We start from the raw sequence: 8,279 nt of genomic DNA on the forward strand, positions 1-8,279 counted from the left end.
TGTTTGTAAAGACTTGTATTTTAAGTTTTAAGATGTTATTTTAATTTTATTATATAATTTTATATTTTTTTAATTATGACCGAGTTAATTGGGTGAATCAGTGACCCACCGGTTGAACCAGTAATCTGGTGACCCGGTCATATGACCGGATTGATTACCGGTTCGATTTTGATAACTATGCAACAAGCTTTTAAATAAAATTTTAATTTGTAATAGATTAATTTTTGATGTACCGAATTAAAAAGTACGGTGAAAAATAAAAAAACATTTACCGGCTTACCGCTGTGGGTTCTTTGTACTTTAAGTCTTTAACACGTGCCCAAAGCCCCGAGCTAGGTTATCCAACCATTGCATTTATTTTATCTTACTTTAGACAGAAATAGTGCGGTCCTTTAATTCTATTCCGCCGACGGATTAATTAATGAAATAATTAAATTTTAAACTTCAACCTTAAAACCCTAAACCCACTTTAATGGTGCTCAATTGTCAATTCAACTCAACTCTACGAAGCTTTGTTAGCCGCCCCCCTCAAAATTTTCATCCTCCCCTCTTCACATTTCAAAGCCCCCTCACCCCGTTCTCCTCTCCCTCGCGTCACAGGTTTCTCTTCTGCCCCCTTACAATTTTTCTCTTCTTTCATTTTCTTTCTTGAATCTGCATTGACTTCTTTAATTTTCCATAACGGTCCATGTGACCATGTTTGATTATTTTGTCCTAGTTAATTGAACGTGCTAGCTATAGTAAGCTAATTTTATTTTTTAAATACTGATTCTTATTGAGTTTTCTGTTTTAGGTATCAGTTTCATTCACGCTCTTGTTAGCATTTTGAGTCACATCTATTTTCGTTGTTCCATGTGTATTGATTTCTGCAATTTTTGTTCACAATGATTAACTTTTAATCATTTAATTTTCATCTACTGCACGTTTTACTTACTTATCCTGTTTTAGACAATATTTTTATAAAGTAGTAAGCTAGTTTATTTATTTTCAAATTTGGTTCTTCTTTTGTTTCATATATCCCCTTGTTTTTGTGATAATTTAGTATGCAAGTTGGACACCAATTGGGATAGTTATCTCTTGAATCCTTTTTAGTTTCTATTATTAGTGTAGTGATAGATTTTTTAACATGTTACAGGCCAGGCTTAGTCTGAAGTTGCCGTAGCTTGTTTAATGCAAGGTATAGTTTGGTTAGTTTTCATCCTGTAATGAGAAATAGCATTGCCATTGCGGTTCCTTTGAGATTGAGACCAAACATTAGCAACACTCTACCACATCACAAGCTCCGGCCAACCTGCTTTCACAGCCATGAAGGTACGCACACCACAGCTTTAACGATTTCAATAGCTTATGGCACTTCATTCGTCGCATGTTCTTGTTCCTCCCCTCTCTCTCTCTCTGTAAGTTCTTTCTATCTAAAACTTCTATTCATGTAATACTTCTTTGTTTGTGTTGTTCATAATGTCATTGCTTACGGCCCTTCTTCTTCCATGCTAGGACATACCATTAGTTGCGTCCCCTACGCCCCTCCTCAAACAAAGCCCATGGCGCTTCATTTCGAGGTTCAACTTCCCATTCTATTTTAGTTCTCTTACGCCTCTACATTGCTGAAGTTTTGTTGTCTTATTTATGTGAAAATCAACGACATTCATTTATTGCTATTGTTGTTGTTTTACCTTTGGATGACTGAGGCTGAAAGAATGATATGTGTATGCATACAAGAGAATAAGTGATAACTCTAAATAAGGGCTGAGAAGCACTGTGTGCACTTGTTGAACCATTCTTTGGTTATTTTTTTCCTGAAGTTTTATTATTATGTTTGCTTTCTCAGATTCTTGGCCGGTTCATTCGTGCTCGTGCAGCTCAATTGACCCTCCCTCACTTTGTGTGTCAAACACCATTATTTATGCCAGTGGGTACTCAAGGTTAGAGTTTCCAATTTATCATTTCTAATATTGATACATGGTTAGGAGTGCATTTTCGAGCTAAGGGACGGAATGGTAATCTTGTCATATTCAAGGATTTGAATACTAGAAGAATTGTACCAAACCAGTCTTGGACATCAAGAAGACCAAGAATCCATCTCAAAAACAGTGGTGCTAAAAGGGCGACAACTCATAAGGCCCATTGGGCTAAGTCAGGACAGCAAGAAGTCCAATAATGCTTTTCAAATTCAATAGGAGGCATAATTTATTATTAATTTTCGAATTTTCAGGCATTTATTTTGATTTGTTTTGTTGTTAGAGTTTGTTAGAAGATTTGATTTACTTTCGATTTGCTTAGTAGTATTTTTAGGGATTTTAAATTTAACTCAAATATGATCTAATATAATAAGATCAAATATGATTTAAATTAGTTATCATATCTTTAGGATTTTAAAATTTAAATCAAATCTGATTTAAATTAGTTATCTTATCTTATCTTTTAACTAGTTTGTTTGGAGTCTATTTAAACATCTTTGGTGACACAATTTACATCACTTTTGATGAATAAGTTTCAGTTGCTTTTAAGCACGTTTTATTGTGTGAGAAGTGAGGTGAGTGATTTGCTTCGCTTCGCTTGTTGCATGGATAAAATTCGGTGATTCAATTTTCATCCCTCTGATCTAGGTTATCAAGCACAAGTTTTTTGAAGGTCTAGTAGGAAATCTTTTTCGGTGACCTAGGTTGCTAAGAACAGGTATCTTAGAGGTCTAATAGGAAAACCTTTATCTATCTTTTATGTTTCCACGGTGTCACTTTATGCCAATAAATTCCTCTTCTTGATGTCATTCTTTTCTTGTCCCCTTTACTGAATAATCCTTATCTATTGTGATAAAACCCCTAAATCCCAGTCTATTCCTTATCATTGATAAGAATTAGATTGGGGCTTAGGAGTTATATCACAATAGATAAGGATTATTCAGTAAAGGGGACAAGAAAAGAATGACAACAAGAAGAGGAATTTATTGGCATAAAGTGACACCGCGAAAACATAAAAGATAGATAAAGGTTTTCCTACTAGACCTCTAAGATGCCTGTTCTTAGCAACCTAGGTCACTGGAAAGGATTTCCTACTAGACCTTCAAATAACTTGTCCTTGACAACCTAGATCAGAGGGACGAAAATCAAAAGAAACCACCACGCATATCACCTTAGTGTTGGATCCTCCAATCTTCCTCATGCAACAAGCGCAGAAATTTATTCGTCAAAAGTTATGTAAATTGTCTCACCAAAGGTGTTTAAATAGACCCCAAACAAACTAGTTAAAAGATAAGATAAGATAACTAATTTAAATCAGATTTGATCTTATTGGATTAGATCAGATTTGATTTAAATTTAAAATCCCTAAAAATACTACTAAGCAAATCAAATCTTCCAACAAACTCTAACAACAAACAAACCAAAATAAATGCCTGAAAATTCAAAAATTAATAATAAATTATGCCTCCCAATGAATTTGAAAAGCATTATTGGGCGTCTTGCTATCCTGACTTAGCTAAATGGGCCTTATGAGTTGTCGCCCTTTCAGCACCACTGTTTTTGAGAGACGAATTCTTGGTCTTCTTGATGTCGACTGGCTTGGTACAATTCTTCTAGTATTCAGATCCTTGAATATGACAAGATTACCATTCCGTCCCTTAGCTCGAAAATGCGCTCCTGACCACGTATCAGATATACAGCAAATGAAGTTTTCTGTTTTTCATTCTCATGCACAAGCCATTTCATGCTATAAGATAACAAAGTTCACCTTCAAAGTTGTTGCCAAATTGTTTCATATTTTTATAATATAATATTGCATTCATATTGAGTTTGTTGTTTTGGGGGGAAATTATGGACATCGGTTACTCATGTCCATAGAACATTCAATGTTGATATTTGCATTGGTTGAGTTGATTTTTTCTTTCCTAGGCTTTTGACAGATTTCTAAATGGTTATCTTGCACTATAGATGTCACAATTTTGCATTCCTAATTGGAGGGTTTTAAATGAACATGGACAATCAAAGGCTTGACAAATAATGAACTTGAGAGAATTGGTTGCCAAATAATTCTGGGAAACACATATCACTTGGCCCTTCGACCTACTTCCGAGCTTCTCGAAGAAGCTGGTGGTCTTCACAATTTTATGAACTGGCCACGGGCTATGCTTACAGACTCTGGTGGCTTTCAAATGGTTGTTGTTTGACTTAATGTATACCTTTTCCTTTTACTGTTGTAATTTCGAGCATTCTAGTAATTATATTATTATCATCGGGTTCCATCAAGTAATACTGTTGCATACTAATTTTATCTAATAATTTTTCATGCACAACATTGTTTGTGGCTTGTGTTTTTTCTTATTATTGTGTCTCTGTCTTCAACCTTTGTACAAGTTTATCTGTATCAAAATCAAAAGTTATAGTATAATGTCACTTCAAAATGAAGAATGATGTTGATCATACTAAGAGAAGTATTGAAAGTAATCAAGGTTATAACAGAAAGAAGCCTAAGGCTGTGTAGATAGGCACTTAGGCAGGACAAAAAAAATGACATTGGAGCTAAATTTGTTGTGTGAAGTGAATTTGTATTATCTTTTCGCTAATTGATAACTGTATTCAGGGACAATGTTGAAAAAAATCATTTATATTTTTTGTTAAAAATCTTACCAATCTACCTCACTAATGTTTTAGGTCTCATTGTTGCATCTTGCTGATATCACAGAAGAAGGTGTGACATTTCAGGTATATATTATTTTCAAGTTTCGCAGGCAAGTTTGTATCTAACCTTTTTTCCATTTTAAAACAAGACAAAAAATTATAATAAGAAAAGGTTGCAATTGTAATCTACAATGAAATTATGTTATTTGTAACTATAGAATTATTTTCTTGCTTCAGTCACCGGTGGATGGCAAGCCAATGCTTCTTACACCCGAAGAATCAATTCAGATACAAGTATGTAGATTAATTGTTTTTCCTCCATATGTTTCTTTCAATCAATACTTGATAGTTTATTTAAAATTTGAAAAACTTTTAGGACTCCACATATTATGATTTGCTTTCAGATAGAAGTTGTTCATTGAATTCTTATTTTAAGTTATAGTTATTCCCAATATAGTATTTCCAAATTGAAAAAGATGATCTTTTATTAGATATTCAATTAATGTTTATAATTTAAGCCTCATAGAAAATTGCAAGTGACAATGCATAACAGATTGTAGTACTGACTACAAAGTATAGCACTGGAAATTGATTCGTTGTTCTTATGCACGTTTTCTTGATCCCTTCAATAATTTCTGGTTTCTTGTACCTGCTTCTGGAGTTTCTGGTTGGAGCTTACGGCTAGCAAACTGTAACAATATATTTTAAGAAAATTGATTTTTCTTTCTTATGTTCGTCATAAATTGTACAGAATAGAATTGGAGCAGATGTTATTATGGATTTGGATGATGTCGTAAAGACCACCATTACTGGTCCAAGAATTGAGGAAGCTATGTATCAAACGCTTAGATGGATAGACAGATGCATAGCAGGTAATTATGTTATTGAAGTGTATCATTTAAGTCTTTGGTTGTTTCCAATGATAAATATAATGGACATTCCTTCTGTTAACAGCGCACAAGAGACCTCACGATCAGAACTTGTTTGGTATTGTACAAGGTGGTTTAGATCCTGAGTTGAGGTAAATTTTAGCACAAACCATGATGTTCTTCCTATTATCAACGTGGATGTTGTGAAACAAGTAGCTAACTATAAATTTATAATTTGCAATATGCTGTACTCAGGGACATCTGTGTCAAAGGTTTGGTAGACCGCAACTTGCCTGGGTAAGTGTAAGTTTATTTAGTCATATAGTCTATTTTGTGGTCTCAAGCTTATTGCCATTTCTAATATTATTTATTTATTTTGTGCTGTCTTTTAGAACTATACTAGACAATATACAATACTAGCTGGTTTGAATGTCAGCTCCAGTTTCTTTTTGTTTAGGCACCACATAAAATGGGCTTGGTCATATTATTCATGAATCATTACTGGGTAATTTGTTAAAGTTAAACTATAAATTGTGAGTTAAACTAACTCGAGACAATTTAATGTGTTATTCCTAATTCAATTTAACAAAAGAAAAGAAAAACTAGGATTGTTGATCTAGTATCTAGTACTTATCAAAAAAGTGAAGAAAAATAGTATAGCATTCCAAAAATATGCATGAATAGATAAAGGTCTTCTTTCATTGACATACTACAGTTAGAAGTAACCTTGTGAAATAAAGGAGGACATGTGGAATCAATAGTTTCGTAATGTTGCTAAGAAGCTTAATATAATTTTCTTTTGTCACAGCTATGCTATTGGTGGTCTTGCAGGAGGCGAAGATAAAGATTCATTTTGGCAAGTTGTTGCTCAGTGCACTACTGCTTTGCCAGAGGATAAACCGTGATACGTTATGGTCAGAATAACTTTCATCATAGCAGCCATTACTTTGATATACATTTCAAATTAAATCAATTTCATACCATTTGCTTGTACTTGTTCCAGGGAGTTGGTTATCCACTTGATATTGTTGTTTGTAGTGCTTTGGGTGCAGACATGTATGATTGTGTCTACCCCACCCGGACAGCACGTTTTGGGACTGCCCTTATTCCTGAGGTGATCTTTTTCCATTTTATGGACAATTTAGGCTATGTTACAATTAAAATTTTTGGGAACAAAACTTTATGGAATAAAAATTAAAGGAGGAAAATATTATCTCCTTAAAATTACAAGTTGTTTGGTATACAGAGAAAATAAAAATTCTCAAGAGCTCAAATATGCATTTCACTAAACAGGGGCAAACATTTACCCTAGTCAAATATAAAGTAAAATCCGTAGAATTAGTGAATTTTACTCTGAAAATTTTTCTTTCTTCCTTTAAAATTTAGCACCACAAAATGTAGCCCTTCTTTTCCGTCTAACTGAACATAACCTTATAATTTTTTCATGCCATCATAGTCCACTTGTTGATGCATCCGCATGATTTTAAACTTATCTTTGTGGTGTGTTTGTAGGGAGTACTAAAACTAAAACATAGAACCACGGCTGATGATACTCGACCAATTGATCTACCTGCCCTTGTATGGTATGCTTCTGAGAGGGTACTTCTTTATTTGATGAGTTATTTGACGAAATTGACATATTTTTATATATATATTTTTTCTTTTTTCCTCATAGGTTTGCAAGAACTACACCAAGGCCTACATCCATTGCCTTGTCACTAAAGACGCCATGGGGTCTCAGCTTCTATCATATCATAATTTATATTACATGATGCCGGTAGAAAACTCTACATTATATAAAATTTTGCAAATTAATGATCAGTATATGTATATATATGTTCAACTAAAGTCCTTGTATTTTTAAATTTGCAGCTTAGCAGGAATTTACACACATCAATAGTTGAGGGAAGGTTCCCAATGTATGCTTATATTTAATTATGTGTTCCTATCATTGGATCTCTTTTCTATTATTAATTATAGCTTTTTCCCCTTGAGAAGTTCAAAGCCTCCCTATATGCCACTAACCCTTTTATTTTTATTTTTTTGTAGGTTTGTATGTGACTTTTTACAAACAATGGTATTTAATACTTCATTTCGTTATTGTTCTCAATTTCATCTGCATTCATGTTAATGTTTGTATGTTTGAAATTTAAATATTTATCTTCGAATTGAAAGATATTTTTACCAATATCATTTTTTTCAAACTATCAAAAATATTTGTTGACTGTTATTAAATCTTCTCACACGTTTCTACTGCAGTTCCCCAAAGGTGATGTTCCTGAATGGGTCTGCAATGCTATGGAGGTGGCCGGAATCGACATTGCTTCCTGCTGTGCTCCATTTCCATCATGCCAAGAAAAATATTCCAGCAATGAAATCGGAACTAATCGATTTGATAAGGTCAAAATTGAAATTTAACATACACATATGGAGTTAAGGCTTACACACACAAGTTATAGACTAGCGAAATTTAGCCGAGCATGGAAGGCATGCACAAATTAGTTTACACAATGATTTTTTTGCAGGTTAATGCTTACTTTGGTTCTTCCATGTACACGCGTGAATCATTTTACTTGACTCGTTAAAATCAATGAGAACTAAAATGACTGACACGTGTACCTATGGAGATCAAAGTGAGCATTAACCTGCTTACTTTTGGTAGCATAAATTTTGTATCCTGTATATGCTGTTTTGAGTAAAATTTATTTAAAGGTTTACAGCAAATCTTTTGTTCTTTCCAATTCTTATTGTCAACACAAGTGGAGATTAGGGTTGTGTTGGTGAAAGGAAAAAAAAT

The 8,279-nt window shown here is 33.6% G+C and overlaps 1 pseudogene; it reads left to right on the forward strand.

The window, feature by feature from the left end:
* The first annotated feature begins 1,305 nt into the window (after window positions 1-1,305).
* Window positions 1,306-8,067, forward strand: LOC112805932 (uncharacterized; annotated as a pseudogene).
* Window positions 8,068-8,279: the final 212 nt, after the last annotated feature.

This window comes from Arachis hypogaea, chromosome 16, assembly GCF_003086295.3.
Source record: "Arachis hypogaea cultivar Tifrunner chromosome 16, arahy.Tifrunner.gnm2.J5K5, whole genome shotgun sequence".
NCBI classification, from domain to species: Eukaryota; Viridiplantae; Streptophyta; class Magnoliopsida; order Fabales; family Fabaceae; genus Arachis; species Arachis hypogaea.